We start from the raw sequence: 16894 nt of genomic DNA on the forward strand, positions 1-16894 counted from the left end.
TATTTAAGGAATGACTGCATCAAAAAATAAAGTTGCAGTAGCCATATTAATTTTTGACATCAGAGTCTCCAGGATAAGAGGTATTATCAGAGATAAAGGGAAACATTACACAATAATAAAGGACTCAACTATCCAAGAGAACATAACATTTCAGTGGGTACACAACTAACAACAGTGGTTCAAAACACATGAGGCAAAACTTGATAGAACTGAAAGGAAAAATGAGCAAATCCACAATTTTATTTTGAGACTTCATCAGTCCTCTCTCAGTAATTGACAGAACAAACATGAAGAAATCAAGTAAGGATATTTATGAACTTGATATTTAAAAAGTATTTCATCTAACAACAGCAGGATGCACATTCTTCTCAATTGTACACAGTATACTCACCAAGATAGAACCAATTCTGGGCCATTAAAAATTATATATTTAAAAGAATAACAATAATACAAAGTTATCCGACCATAACACAATTAAATAGAAATCAGAAACAGATATTGGCAAACTCCTCAAATGTTTGGAATGAAACAAAACACTTCTAAATAACCTATGTGTCGAAGTAGAATTCTTGAAAAAAAATAAAAAATATCTTGAATAAATGAAAATAAAAATACAACATGTCAAAAATGGGTGGCATATGCTAAAACACTTCTTAGAGGGAAATTCATAGCATTAAATGCATGTATAAGGAAAAAAAAGGTCACAGGGCACCTGGCTGGCTCAGTCAGAAGAGCACGCAGCTCTTGATTTCGGGGTTGTGAGTTCGAGCCCCACATTGGTTGTACTGATTACTTAAATAAATAAATTTCTAAAAAAAGAAAAAAGGTCTCAAATCAATAAAAATCCAACATAAGAAATTAAAATGAAAATGCAAAATAAAACCAAAGGAAGCAGAAAGAAAAGACTAGAGCAGAAATCAGTGAAACTGAAAATAGAAAAACAATAGAGAAAATCAATGAAAACAAAAGCTGGTCCTTTGAAAACATCAATATAATTGATAAACCTCTAGCTGGGGTGACTATAAAAAAGATACACCTAAATTATCAGTATCAGAAATGGAAGAGGAAACATCATTACAAATCCAAGGGACCGTAACATGAGAATAAGGGAACACTATGAACAACTCTATTCTCATAAATTTGACAATGTAGATGAAATGGAACCAATTCGTAAAAGCCTACAAATTACAAAACTCACCCCAAATGAAACAGATAACTTTAACTGTCCTATAACTATTAAATTCAATTCATTGTCTAAACTTCTTGAAAAAAAATCAATAAGCCCAGATAGTTCCATTGGCAAATGCTGTAAACATTTGCAGAAGTAATAACACCAATTCTATATAATCTCTTCTGAGAAATAGAAGAAGATAGAACAATTCCCAAGTCATTTTATGAGGCCAACATTATGCTAACACCAAAGCCACATTAAGTACAAAAAAGAAAAACAGCCCAATATCCCTCATGAAATAAATGCAAGAATCCCCAATAAAATATTAGCAGACTGAAGCCAGCAATATACATAAAGAATAATATATCAGGACTAAATGGGGTATGTCTCAGGAATGGATGGCTAGTTCAATATTTGAAAATCAATCAATGTAAACCTACAAATTAACAGTCTGAAGAATAAAAACATCATGTAGTAAAAGCATTTAACAAAATTCAGTACTCATTCATAATAAAAACAATGAACTAGAAACAGAAGTTCTTCAACCTAATAAAAAGCACCTATAAAAGTACTTATGTAGTGGAGAAAGACTGAATATTTTTGGAAAGAAGAATCTCTCACACTCAACATTAAGCTAGAAGTCCTAGCCAGAGTAGAGAAGAAAGAGAAATATAAACCATATGTATTGGAAAAGGAGAAATAAGAATGTCTTGATTCACAGATTACACGATTTTCTGTGTAAAAAAATCCCAGGGAATCTACAAAACATCTCCTAGAATTAATAAATGAATTTATCAAGTTGTAGCATAAAAGAATAATGTGCAAAAATCAATTTAAATAAAATGTATTCCTATATGTAAGCAAGGTGCAATTGAAAACTGAAACTAAAAAAGAAACATCATTAACAACAACTCTAGTTGACATTAACAACAACTCTAGTATAAATCTAATAAAATAAAAGCATTTTATATGATTTTTTTGCATTTTTACAACAAAATACTCATAGGGGAAATTGAAGACAATATAAATAGAGGTGAATATTGTGTTTGTGGATTGAAAGATGCAATATAGTAAAGATGTCAATTCTACCCAAAACGATATATACATCTGGTGTAATTCCAACAACAATCATAGCAGGAATTTTTGTAGATAAAGAAAGGTTAGTATTAAAATTTACATGGAAAAACAAAGTAAGTAGAAGAGCTAAAACATTTTTAATACAATAAAGTGGAAGAAGGGGGAATGAAGCATGAAAGACTATGGACTCTGAGAAACAAACTGAGGGCTTCAGAGGGGAGGGGAGTGGGGGATCGGGATAGGCTGGCGATGGGTAGTAAGGAGGGCATGTATTGCATGGTGCACTGGGTGTTCTACGCAACTAATGAATCATCGAACTTTACATCAAAAACCAGGGATGTACTGTATGGTGACTAACATAATATAATAAAAAATATTATTATAAAAATAACACAATAAAGTGGAAGAAACCCATTAAAGGATTTCAAGACTTAATGACAAAGCTATGGTAATCAACACAGAGTTGTACTGATGAAGAGATATACACATAGATTAATGTAAAAGAATAGGAAATAAAACCATGCAAATATGGTCAAATGATGTTTACCAAAGGTACAAAAGCAATTCAATGGAGAAAGAATGGCCTTTTCAACAAAGGGTATTCAAACTGGAAATCCATAAAAACATGAAGCTTAAATGAAATTCCAAATCTTATAGAAATATTAACACAAAATGGATGATATGTCTAAATTTAAACTTTAAACCTGTAAAGTTTTTGTAAACTTCCTTAGGCAAAAAAATTCTTAGAAAATAAAATTTGTCTTACACACACACACAAATTCTTAGAGACTTGATCAAGGAAGCACATTCTATAGAAGAGAAAAATGATTAACTGGACTTGATTAAATTTTTAACTTGAAAAGCACTGTTAAGTGAATAAAAAGAATAACTATAGACTGGGAGAAAACATTATAAATTACACAGTAAACAAAGTACTTGTATCCCAAGAATATAAACAAATCAAGATTTAGCAGTAAATAAACATCCCAATTTAAAAATGGGCAAAGGACCTGAATAGACACTTCACAAAACAACACAAGAAGTTATACATACAAGCATATGAAAAGACATTCAAAGTCATGAACCATAAGAAAATGAAAACTAAAACCATGATGAAATATCACTACAAAGGAGAAATAATCTATGAATAATTCACTTTCTCTACATCCTTGTCAGCATTTGGTAGTGTCACTATCTTCTATTTTCACTATTCTTATAGGTATGTAGTGTCTCACTGTGATTTTAATTTGCATTTCTCTAATGGTTCATAATGTTAAACATAATTTCATATCATCTGTGTATCCTTTTACATGAAATTTATGTTCATATCTTTTACCCCTTTTCTAATGAGATTCTTCTAATGATGAGTTTTGAGTTTTTCATATATGTATTTTATTTATATATATATATATATATATATATATATATTTAGATACTAATCCTTTGATGGACATGTGTTTCGCAAATATTTATGCCTAGTCTATAGCTTTTATTTTCACCCTTTTAACAAAAACTTTCACAGAACAAATGTTTTTAATTTGGATGAAGTCCAATTTATTAGTTTTTCCTCTCATCAGTTAGGATTTTGGTATCAAGTGTAAGAACTCTTTAGCACCTGGTACTGAGAATTTTCTTATTTTTTTTCTAAAAGCTTTGAAGTTTTATTTTTACATTTATGTCCATGACTCATTTGAATTCATTGTTTTAAAAGTGTGAGGTTTGGGTCAAGGTTCACCTCTTTGTCTATGAATATCCAACTGCTCCAGCATTATTGGTTGAAAAAGCTACCCTTCCTTCATCGAACTGCATTTGTTTCTATGTCACAAATTAGCTGGGTTTATTTATGTAGGTCTATTTTCTGATTCTCTTTTCTGTTTCATTAATCCATGCGTCTACGCTTCTACCATTACCACAGCTAGGTTCACTAACTGTAACTATTTGCAGGCCTTAATATCAGGTAGTATGATTCCTCCACCTTTATTCTTCTTTTTAAAGACTCACAACCAAGTTTTTAAGTATCTTGCTCTAACCCAGAGTCTGAACACATCAACTGTATGTCTAAGTAAGTACTCAACCTCTAAGTACTCATTGCGAAAGACATGAAATTCAATCACAGGGGCAGAGAGAATGAAAGAATGAAAAAGCTTAATTTTATGTTAATTGTTACAAAATCAGTGTTATTTCTGTAGTATAGAATCTGCCATGCATATATCTTAATACACATAAGTCATTTTGAGAACACATGGGTGACTCATTGGATGAATATTTATAAAAACAATCATTTCCATGTCAACCTCTCTCTACATTATCTATGCTATAAATGCACTGAACAACACATCTGAAAAAACATGTGTTTAATTAACAACAGACCAAAGTCCTTCTGGAAGTATATGCTTATCGAATGCTGAAACACAAATTAAGAAAATAGCATAAATGTACTGAAACTAGAATATTTTCTTGTGTATAAAAGATTCAGCATGTCAAAATAGAATGAGATGTCCTCTTACCTCCTGCTCATTGTATTAACTGCAGCTGATTACATCTTTACTTATGGATCTTTCCTCCTATTTTGCCTTTCCTATCACCCATTTGCCATAAGGACCCCTTATGTAAAATGTTGACCTATAAGAAAATCCATATGTGAAAGTGAAATTTTGTCTAGAATAATCATTTCAAGCAATGCAATAATGGGTCCTGTTACACCTTGAAGCAGCTTCCTTTATGCAGTCTCCATGCTACACCTGTTTGAATTTGCAGAGAAATTCTGCGAAACTACACAGAGAGTTCAGTATTATAATTGTTTCAGTCAAAAACAGCCTTAAATATAAGCCTTGTGCTTAAAATTAATTTATAAAAACAAGAAAGAAGTATTATAGGCTTAAATATTTGCAGTCTATTTTCTTACTGAGATTTTTTATTATTTTCTGAGCATCAGGCAATTATCAAAATAAATCACAATGTAAACAAAGCATAGTCACAATTTAACATTGTATTTTAAAGTGCTTCAGTTATATCCTTATCCTGTTCCTGTCAAAATACTAGTTTACAAAACAATTAAAAGTGAAAATTGATTACAATGTCAAAGAACATTTACATGATACCATTCTTTACATCAGTTCTTTTATGTTGGAGATACAAGGTAAATCCTGTAAATGCTGGTTCATCCACCATGCACTTGGGAAGCTCCCTCTAATGAAATATGGTATTTTATTTGATGGCTATATAGACCCAAGGATTAGGTCCCTTGGATAACAAGAAACTACACTGTACACACATTTCTTTTTAAAGAAAATCAACATATCTATTGCCATATGATTTCTACTGATGACATCACTCACCAACATGAAGTATGTAAATAAAAACCAACATAGAAAAACACTACATAAAAACAGCCTAGTCACTAAAGTCAACCTTCCAAAAAAGGCTTAATTAAGAAAAAACTTTAACTCATCTATAGGTTGTACCAGTACATTTCCTAAATGCTCACTACTTGAGTTCGCAACTTATGAAGTAAAATTGTTACTCTCCTCTTTGACATCATTTTCCCTCTGAATTGGTTCTACTCAAATTGCTTTATATGCATGAAGTACATTTAGTTAATAAAATCAAGAGTCTTTTTCCCTAGTGTTCTCTATTTTCTAATGAATAAGATCCCTAAAATAAATGCACAATTCACTTACCCAAATCCCATCCACCACTGTTTATAAACACACCTTTTTAAAAATTCTCCATCCCTTTGCTAAGTCTCAATAGCTCAAGAGCTACTAAATAACCCATTTAAAATACATGTTAAAATGCTTTCTCTGTAAATATGAAAATGATTGTCAACCATACTGAACATAATAAAAATGCTTATCAGAAGGTACAAGCGAGACACTAAGGCTTTAAGAGTTGGGCTTGGGGGGCGCCTGGGTGGCTTACTCAGTTAAGCAGTCCAACTCTTGATTTCAGCTCAGGTCATGATCTCAGGGTCCTGAGATGGAGCCCCAACAGCATCAGGCTCTGTGCTCAGCAGGGAATCTGCTTAGGATTCTATCTCTCCCTCTTCCTCTGCCCCTCCCCCCATTCACGAGTGCTTGCTCGCTCTCTCTCAAAGAAATCTTTTTAAAAAAGAGTTGGGCTTGGAAGAAAGAAAAATATAGCAGAACCAGGTACTAGCTGGGAAAGAGTTTATACATACTATCTTATTCAGAGTCACAATCTTGTTCAGAACCACAAATCTTGTAAAAGACTCAACAATGTTCCATACTTGTGCAAAACTCATCAAACCATTTGCTTACAGGATACAGCTTAGCTTCTACAGATCACAATAAAAGAACAATAATTAAAATTTAATTGTAGGTTATAATGCAATAAAAATGGCCATTTTTGGAATAGCTTTAAATCTCTATAAAAGCATATTTTACTAATAAACAGGAATCCCACCAGTTGTGTTACATACTTTACTTATCCATTTACTTGTCCAATTAGCTATATATAGCAGGTGCTACATTACATTTTAAAAAATAAAAACAACCTCATAATGGGCCAAAGACCTAAACATAAGAGCTAAAATTCTAAAAACTCTTAGAAAAAAAAAACACGAAAGAAAATCTGCATGAATTACATTGGATTTAGCAATGATTTCTTGGACATGACACCAAAAGCACAGGCAACAAAAGTAAAAATAGATAAATTGGACTATATCAAATGTAAAAGCTTTTGTGCATTAAAGGACACAATCAACAAAGTGAAAAGGAAACCAAAATATGTGCAAATCAAATCTGATAAGAGACTAATATCCAGAATATATAAAGAACTTCTAAAACTCAACGATAAACAACAACAAACAATGTGATTAAAAATAAGGCAAAAGATTTGAATAGGTATTTCTCCAAAGGAGATACAGAAATGGCCAAGAAGTACATGAAAAGATTCTCAACATCACTATCATTAGGCAAATGCAAATTAAAAACCACAATAAAATAGCACCTCACACCAATTAGGATGACAACTGTGAAAAAAATAATATGTGTTGGTGGGGATGTGGAGAAATTGGAGTCCTTGAACACTGTTGGTGGAAATGTAAAATGGTGTAGCTGCTATGGAAAACAGTATGGCAGTTCCTCAAAAAATTAAAAATAGAATTACCATATGATCCAGCAATTTCACTTTTCAGTACTCAAAATAATTAAAAGCAGGGTCTCAAAGAGATACCTATACACCCAAATGTTATTTTCAGTTGATCTTATTGTTTGTTTGTTATGATTAATATATTTGCCTTTATGATTTCCACAAGTGCCCCCCAAGTAGCTGCCTTGGCCTCAAGAGAGTTCTGAGTTAGGCAAAATAAGGGAAAGTCTTTTGAGCTAGTTCTTCAGGGAGCCACCAAACTGGTCAAAATAAATGACCACAATTCTTTAAGAATGAGGCCACTTCAAAGCTTCTGCCAAACTAGAGAGCAGGGAATGGAGACTAGGTGAGTTAAAATACCACAAAGCTCTCTTACTGAGATTCAGCTGCTTTTTCCTTGATTAAACATTTGCTTGGTTATTGTAAATTTTTTATTAGTTTCCAGAATGCCAATAAGTTGATTCTGAGAATATTTGCTAGTTTATTTGCTGTTTTTGTGAAAAGATGAATTTTTGGCATTCTCTACTATGCCATGTTCATTGGAATCAAGCCTGATTACATCTAAACACATTTTCAAGCCAAAAAAAAAAAAAATAGCATAGAATCTAACCGGTAAAACGTGAAAACAATTAATGGATGAAGTGCCACACTTTAGGATATGGGCAAGGAGGGCCCCATAATTTAGCACACCCCACTCTAGCCATTCCTCAGCTGTTCCCAGTTCTAGGAGAGAAGGGTTTGCAAGGGCCAAAGGGAAAAAATCACCAGAAGCCTGTGCCTCCCCCTTCTAGATCATAATTTGCGTACCTAAGATTCCAAAATTCCCTGCCCAAATATCCCCAAGCCACTTTCATGAGCCCACACAGAACTCTTCTTCATCTACTCTCCACAGCCTTTCTCAGCCCACTAGCCTTTCTTAAGCCCTAAAGAAAATTATTCATGTAACCATTTTGCCCATTCTCTCAAATATGGTACAAGACTGGTAGCATTTTATTATTTTTATCCAGTGAATGCCTGGGGGTATTATGGCTTAATTCTCTCTTGGAACCCATTTTGAAGTGCTGTTCTGGAGGGAGGATCTTGCTATCTATGTGCCCACTGTTAGGTCCAAAGGGTTGTCAAAGCAAGCTCGTGATAGGGACCATGAACAGAGCTTGTATACATAGGCTGGAGGGAAACGTACATTAGAGTGAGGACCCTCATGCAAGACAGAGTCAGGTATCGAAAGATGAGGCCACCCAAGGACTAGGAGTAAGATTTCCCAGGGCAATCATATTAAACTGTGAGGAGTTTGAGAAATCTAAACTTGAACCTAAACTTCCAGTTCACTAAAAAGCATATGTCAAAATGTAAGACTACAACATTATTTTATTTAATAGTTTGTTAACTTGGTTTAAAAATTTTTAAAGTTTTACACATATGGTATGAACAGTTGCATTTGTATTCTTGGCCCAGTCTACACAAATGTTGACACAGGCCTAAATAGATAAACCAAATCAATTAGTTATCTCTGTAAAGTTAATGAGGTTCAAATTAGATAATGAACTAATGGTAGACAGTATCCAATTTACACTTTATTATATTTATACAATATACATAAATATCGTAAGATGAAGATCTAAAATTTGTCCATTTTTCTAAGAGTAATATGTGCAATGTAAATTTTAGGGTATCAGAAATTTTCTAAAAACAAGAACTAAGACAACTCCAAATCAACATTACACCCCAGATAACTATAATACAGTATAGATATTCTTCCTTAAAACTGGCTTTTAGGCCTAAATAAACCTGCTTGAAGGTAGCATGTTTTCACAAATTACCCTTTATTATTATTAATCATAGTGACAACTAAAGTCCTTGCTAAGTGTAATGGTCATGTCCACTGTCCCTACACAAGGGCAGCCACAGGCACTCATGTTTTTTACTATATGATCCAGAATTCCCACGCAGAACAATAGGTAATTGTAGAACAGAAAGGAACAAGGTAACTCAAAAATAATCTTTTGGCTGGCCAGTAGACTAGGAGGGGGCCAGCATGAAAAAATAAACATACCAGATTGATTAGATTTCCACCCACAAATTTGAACTAGAAAACAGCAAGAGATTAACCTAGGTAGCAGTGGGAATGAAGCCAAGAGGTCATGATACAGAACGGTCTCAAAGGCTATGTTGGCCATGTGCAAGCCAATATTAAGAGGAAACAAAAAGTATGAGGATGAGAAAAAAAGAACAAAGTAAATACAAATAGATAATATGGAATCTTGAAGCTTTTCAAAAACTAGTCATCTTCTCTTCACTGCCTCACTTCTTGAATGCTCTATAGTGCCATTCTACAATAACCAACCCACCCACATCTTGGGGTAGACTGGTCTCATAACCCAGAGTATCCTGACACTTTCCTAAAATAGACAGACTGTTTCTCCAATCGAGATGCAAACAAATCGGGGTGCCTGGGTGGCTCAGTCTGTTAAGTTTCTGACTTCAGCTCAGGTCATGATGTCAGAGTCCTGGGATGGAGCCCTGCATTGGGTTCCCTGTTCAGTGGGGAGTCTATTTGCCCCTCTCCCTCTGCCCCTCCCCCTGCTCATGATCCCTCTCTCTCTCTCTCTCTTGCAAATAAATAAATAAAATCTTTATTTAAAAAAAGATTCATGAGGCGCCTGGGTGGCTCAGTCAGTTAAACATCTGCCTTCAGCTCAGATCATGATCCTGGGGTCCTGGGATCAAGCCCAGCATTGGGCTCCCTGCTTGGCGGGAAGTCTGATTCTCCCTCTCCCTCTGCACCTCCCCCCACTCATGCTCTCTCTTTCACTCACTCTCTCTCTCTGAAAAAAATTAATAAAATCTTTAAAATAAAGATTCAAACAAATCACGTTGCATTCATCAACTTGTTTGAAAAAATTATAAATATTTTAAGGTGCCTAGGTGGCTCAGTCAGTTATGTGTCCAACTCTTGGTTTCAGCTTAGGTCATGATCTCAAGGTCGTGAGATCAAGCATCACCCCCCCACCCCCAGCGGTTCTGCCACTCAGCACAGAGTCTACTTGAGATTCTCTCCCTTTCCCTCTGCACCTCCCCCCCACTTCCATACTCTCATGTTCTCTCTCATGGCTTAGAAAACATCTATTTAAGTCATAATTAATTCATTTGCCAATCAAATCAATAACTTCAGATATGTAGATTCCAAAGCCTGGAAAACAGTAAAATCAGAAATATCCCTGTACCTTGAAAACTGATATACAAGGTTGGTATTCCTTTTTGTATTGGCTACTAATACCTGTAAATAGATCTATTCAAATAATAAGTTTATCATGCCATTTTCCTGCTGGAAAAAATCTATAGATGCTGTTACTGCTATATTATATATCATATTACATTATAAATTCCATGAACTCAGGGATCTTCTTTTTTTTTGCTTTTTAAACTGCTTTATTAATTTCATATTATGAAAATAATAGTTTTTCCTAAAACTAGGGGAAATTGCCCTACTGGACAGAAAGTTTTACACTGAGACAAAGCAATATTTAATTACAAGCTTCCAAGTGGAAATACCAAAAAGGTTACAGAGAAAGTAAATCACAAAACTACAAGCTTGTAGAGCAGAGCCCACCTTATTAACCTCGGAGAAAACCTTAGGATTCAAGGTATGAGGCAAAACTCATGATTATCAGGTTCAGGAGTTTGGAAGCGCTTATGATGCCTCATTTGCTGCTCCTTAGTCTTTTTCCTGATTCCCATCGTCTGCCCTATGAACTTTTCCACATCATCTCCCACTTCATTCTGGTCAATATGCCTGTTAGGTATGGCTCATTGAAAATTGCAGACAAGCTGTCTCATTCACTCCAGCCTGACATTTCCTCCAGGCTTCTGGCCTTCACCCCCCTCTCCAACTGCATGATTCCTTTGCATACTGCATGGGTCCCTGTTCTTCTTTTTCGTTTTCCTGCTGGGCATTTTCCACATTGAGATTTTTCATCGCTTGCTTCTCTTTGGATGCCATAGCTCCTGGGCCTCTCCTTGTGTTCTTCCCCTCCCAATTCTCTTCATGAGTGCATAGCCAAGACACTTAGACCTGCACACCTGCTCCCCCTCCACCTCCTATTCTTTGGGGCTGTCCCTGACCCACACGCCCTCAGGACCAGTGGGAGCAGGTACTGAGAAGGGAGCCAGTGACTGCTGGGTCTTTGGATACTGTCTTTTAAACAGCCATATACTGACATGTCCAGGCAAAATGCAGAGAAAGTAGTAGGGGCTCCATAAATACTTGTTGAATGAATAATTAACTTAAGAAAACTCAAGAAAAACAGATACTCCTATTTCAAGGAAGAGTTATAAACTTACCTAAATGTTTGTATTACTCCATAAAAGGGTATCTCCAGTACAGCACTTATATTTCTATTCTCTCCTAAATAATCACTTACTCATACTGCCTGAGTTGACTCACTCCATACCCTCAATTTCTTTAGATTCTGGGGTTAAAATTGCCAAATAAGAAATTTTTCAAAGATTATACCCTCCCTCTGATAAGTCCTATTCCTTTAGTCAGTAATCCCTCCCTCAGCCCATATTTATTTTGTACCAGAGATAAAAATCTTTACAGTAAATGTCATTACAAAAATTCCTTAGTCTATATTAAGGTTCTTTCTTTAGTATAGTCAATTTCTCACTTATGTACAGGGTTATAACCTTTAAAATCAATATTAATACTGCAAATAAAATATTACCTCTCAATTGCAATGGAGCAAGACAAATACACCTGCATTGTGATTGAGTGAATGAATGAATGAATGAATGAATAAGTAAATAAATAGTAAATGAATATTAATGAGTTTAACATTCTCAGCAAGCCTAAATATTTGAAATCCAGGTTAATGTATGCACTCTCATCTGACATGAAAACAAGGAAAACACAAAAGAGACTATTATGGGTAGAAAAAATCTAATTAATGGAGTGCCATACCGTGCTCATGGATTAGAAGACTCTACATACTAAATATGCCAATTCTCCCAAATTGATCTTTGGTTTGATTCAAATTCAATTAAAACTCCAGCAAGGATTTATAGACACAAAGTAATTATAAAATTTATATAATACGGGCCCTAGAATACCTAAAACTACCTTGAGAAAAAAGAATAAAGTGGGAGGAATCAGTCTACTTAATATTAAGGCTTTCTATATAGCTACAGTAATCAAGACAGTATGTTATTGGTGAAAAAATAGACATCCAGATCAGTGGCGCAGAGTAAAGAACTTAGGAATAGATCCATACAAATAAACTCAGGTGATTTTTTTTTTACAAAAGTATTTCAAGGGAGAAAAGAAAGCCTTTTCAACAAATAGTACTGGAGAAATTAAAATGGATCATGGACTTAAGTGTTAGAAATGAAACTATAAAACTTTCAAAAAATCTTTAGTATCTAGGGCTAGGTGAAGAGATCTTAGATGACATCAAAAGCACAACTTATGGGGCGCCTGGGTGGCTCAGTCATTAAGCGTCTGCCTTCAGCTCAGGGCATGATCCCAGGGTCTTGGGATCGAGCCCCACATTGGGCTCCCTGCTCTGCTGGGTGCCTGCTTCTTCCTCTCCCACTCCTCCTGCTTGTGTTCCCTCTCTCATTGGCTGTCTCTCTGTCAAATAAATAAATAAAATCTTAAAAATAAAAGCACAACTTGTAAAAAGAAGATATTGAATAATTGGACTTCATCAAATTTTAAATCTTTTGCTCTGCAAAAGATCCTGTTTAGAGGATGAAAAAAGCTACAGACTGGGGAAAAATATTTATAAACCACATATCTAAAAAAGGACTAGAATCTAGAATATATAAAAAACTCAAAAACTCAATAGTAAAAAGAAACAAACAGGCAAAAGACAATGAAGAGCCATTTCACTGAAGAGAATACGAAGATGGCAAACAAGCACATCAAAAGATGCTGAACATCTTTAGCCATTAGAGAATGACAAATTGAAACCAAATTGAGCTATCACTACACACCTGTAAGAACAGCTAAAATAAAAAAAATAGTGACAACAGCATATGCCAGTGAGGGTGAGGAGAAACTAGATCACTCATTTAGGATAAGAACGCTCTGGGGGTGTCTGGGTGGCTCAGTCAGTTAAGCATCTGCCTTCAGCTCAGGTCATGATCCCAGGGTCCTGGGATCGAGTCCCTCATCGGGCTCCCTGCTCAGAGGCTTCTCCCTCTGCCTGCTGCTCCCCCTCTGTCAAATGAATAAGTAATATCTTTAAAAAAGAGAGAGAATGCTACTTTGTAACAGTTTGACAATATCTGAGAAAAGCAAACATGCAACTACCATATGACCCAGCAATTATACTCTTGGTCATTTAGCCCAAGAAATGAAAATTTCTGTTTACACAGAAACCTGTACAGTAATATTCATAGCAGCTTTATTTGTAATAGCTCCAAAATGGAATCAACCCAGATTTCCTTCAATATGTGAATGATTCAACAAACTGTGATACATACATATCATGGGATATTACTCAGCAATAAAAAGGAATAAACTATTGATAATCAGAAGAACTTGGATATATCTTCAGGGAGTTATGCTGATCAAAATGCTAATCACACAAAGTTACATACTATATTATTTCATTTATATAACATTTTTGAAAGGACAAAATTTTAGAAATAGAGAACAGATTATGGGTTGCCATGAGTTAGGATAGTGAGGGTTGGGCTTGGTGGTATGTGTGGTTATAAAGCACAATACAGATATCCTCGTGGTGTTGGAACTATGCAGTATTTTAACTGTGGTGGAGGATACATGGATCTATATATGTAATAAAATTGTATAGAACTAAAACACACACACACAAATAAACACAAATAAATATGGTAAAATATGAATAGACTGGTATTTTGTGTTAATATTAACATCCTGGTTGTGACGTTACACAATAGTTTTCCAAGATATCAACACTGGGAAGAAATAGGTAAAGTGTACAAAGGATCTCTATATTATTTCTTAGAACTGCATGTGAATGCACAATTATTTTAATAAAAATTTAAATTAAAAAAGCCATTTGAAAAGTTGTTCACTCTGTTATAGAACCTTCTAAATTACTTAATAGTAGTAATGACCATAATTTTAATTTCACATTTCAAATTGCCTACATAAATTGGGAATCTTAGTGAGATGAATCAATGCATATACCTTACCACAGTGACCAATTTACCCACCACTGCCCAGTAAATATTTAGAACTGCTTGTGGTTAGAATAAAAATAGGACTTTGATGGAAGAAAATGAAGAATAGTAAGGAAATATGTACAATAAAAAATCTACCTCTTCAATGCTATTATTAGAGAAGGACTTTGAGTAATTCTNTTCAATACAAAGTCAATAATACTTGTAGAATGCAAACTCAAGCAGCATTAGAATAAGACATTACATAAAAGTGAAATAAAAAAATATGTGGAAAAGTGTTTTTAAAAATACCTCAGAACCCCAATGTAAATGTGATTCAATTCAATTCAACAAACATTTTACGAGTGTGAAGTTTATGCAAAGCTCTAAGCTAGTGCTAAAGGGGAATGCAAATTATATCCTCCAGAAGTTCACGATCTAGTGAGAAAGGCAGACACATAAATAACTAATGATACATGGCAGACATTGATAAGTGCTATAATAGAAGTGATATACAGTGCCATAGACAAAGCTCTCAGAACAATTTGTTGTATGATGCAAAAGAGTCCAGAGCCACTTATGAATCAGCCAACACATTTAAATATACACTGAACTTCTAACCTTCCTATAATGTGTCTTAGGCATTGAGAAAGGAAACTGCAAACACATATTTCACATGAGAACATATCATAATTTTAAATAATTCTTTGTAAATTCTAACACACTGGTAAGTTTCTAATTAAAGAATAATTCCATTTTTCTTAAAATATAAAATTTTTAAGTATAATACATTCTAAGAAGTAACAAAATATTGACTTAAATTTCTTATGAGTAATTTAAATCATTTAAAATAACAAGGGGATGTTGGTTCAGTTGTTTGTCAACTATGATATGTTGAGTTAACTGTAAAAAGCTAGAGATTTTTTAAAACACATAAAATGCTCTGGCTTAGAGTTTATTTGACCTAAAGGTGTTATTTGGAATTACCCTTGTTCTCATATGTAAAAAAAAAAAAAAAATGCCCATAGGTATAAGTAAAGGAGAAAAGATATTGTGCCATCAATCCAGTAGCATCCCAACCATCATAAAAAGGGAATTATTTTTTATAAATATCACAGGGTCTTAAATATATGAAAAGATGCTCAACCTTACTCAGAACATAAATGCAAATTAAAACCGCAATGAGATATTATTTTTCACCTATCATATTAGCAAAGATATAGTGTTTGATAGCACAATGTGTTGGTGAGGGTTGGGGAAACAAGCACTTTTATCTATTGCCAGTATAAGTATAAACTGGCACAACCTCTATGGAGGACAATTTGGTAATATCCATCAAAATGACAAAGGCACATACCATCCAACCCAGCAATTCCATTTCTAGAAATTTATCCTACAGATATTACACATCTGAAATGACCTATTACAAGGTTATTTGTTACAGAAATGTAATAGCAAAAGTCAGGAAACAAGCTACATATTTCTCAGTAGAGGATTGTTTAAATAAATTATGGCATGTCCATACAATTGAATAATACTACGTAGCCATAGCTCTTTATGTACTAATATGGAATGATCTTAAGTACAGAAAATGTGTAAAAATAAGGAAATTTAAGTAAGTGTGTGTATGTTTGTAAGCGCCCATGCTTATACATGCATGAAATAGCTCTAAAAGTAAAAACCAGAAAAGTTACCACAGGATGCCTCTGGGAAGAAGAACTATGTGGCTGGGCACAAAGAGTGGGAAACTTTTAACTGTATAGACTTTTATAACTATCAAAATTTGAACCACCTGAATGTATTACTTAATCAAAGATAAATGTAAGTGGAGCGGGAGTTGTGGGGGGAAGAAAAACAATGCAAAGCAGCACAGCACATCTTCTTCAGCAAATTATTAACAGCTAATTTCTCCTGTCTAAAAAACACCTTGGGGCAGGGTAAGAACCAAGGGAACCAATTTATTTCAGTTACAAAATCAGCAGTTAATCAGGCTAATGTTTGTTTCATAGTATTATAATTTTCCAAGTTATTATAAGTAATGTTAAGTATTCTACGTATTTCCCCACTGAAGTTTCCCGATTAGCTATATGAGAGCTTTACCTTTAGCAGATTCTCCAGATCCAAAAGAGAATACTTGGTCAGAGAATTGACATTTTGGAATAAATAAATAAACACTGTGGACATATGGTGGAACTATATTACAACACTGTGAGCGTGACTAGTTTTTAATTAGTGTATATGGGATAAACAACTTTGATTTACTTATTTTTCCTTTGAAAACTATCAGTTAACTCTCCTCTCTCTCTCTCTCTCTCTCTCTCTCACTCTCCCTTTCTGCCTCCCCCGGGCCTCTGTATTACACACACACACACACACACACACACA

The 16894-nt window shown here is 34.3% G+C and overlaps 1 protein-coding gene and 1 pseudogene across 1 annotated transcript in view; both read right to left on the bottom strand.

Annotated features, from left to right (window-relative positions):
- Positions 1–16894, bottom strand: part of COL4A5 (collagen type IV alpha 5 chain) — a 252110-nt gene that overhangs the window by 191516 nt on the left and 43700 nt on the right. The window lies entirely within an intron of this gene.
- On the bottom strand, positions 10849–11541 carry LOC103668913 (annotated as a pseudogene).

Source organism: Ursus maritimus (assembly GCF_017311325.1).
Source record: "Ursus maritimus isolate PB19 chromosome X unlocalized genomic scaffold, ASM1731132v1 scaffold_X1, whole genome shotgun sequence".
Taxonomy (NCBI): domain Eukaryota; kingdom Metazoa; phylum Chordata; class Mammalia; order Carnivora; family Ursidae; genus Ursus; species Ursus maritimus.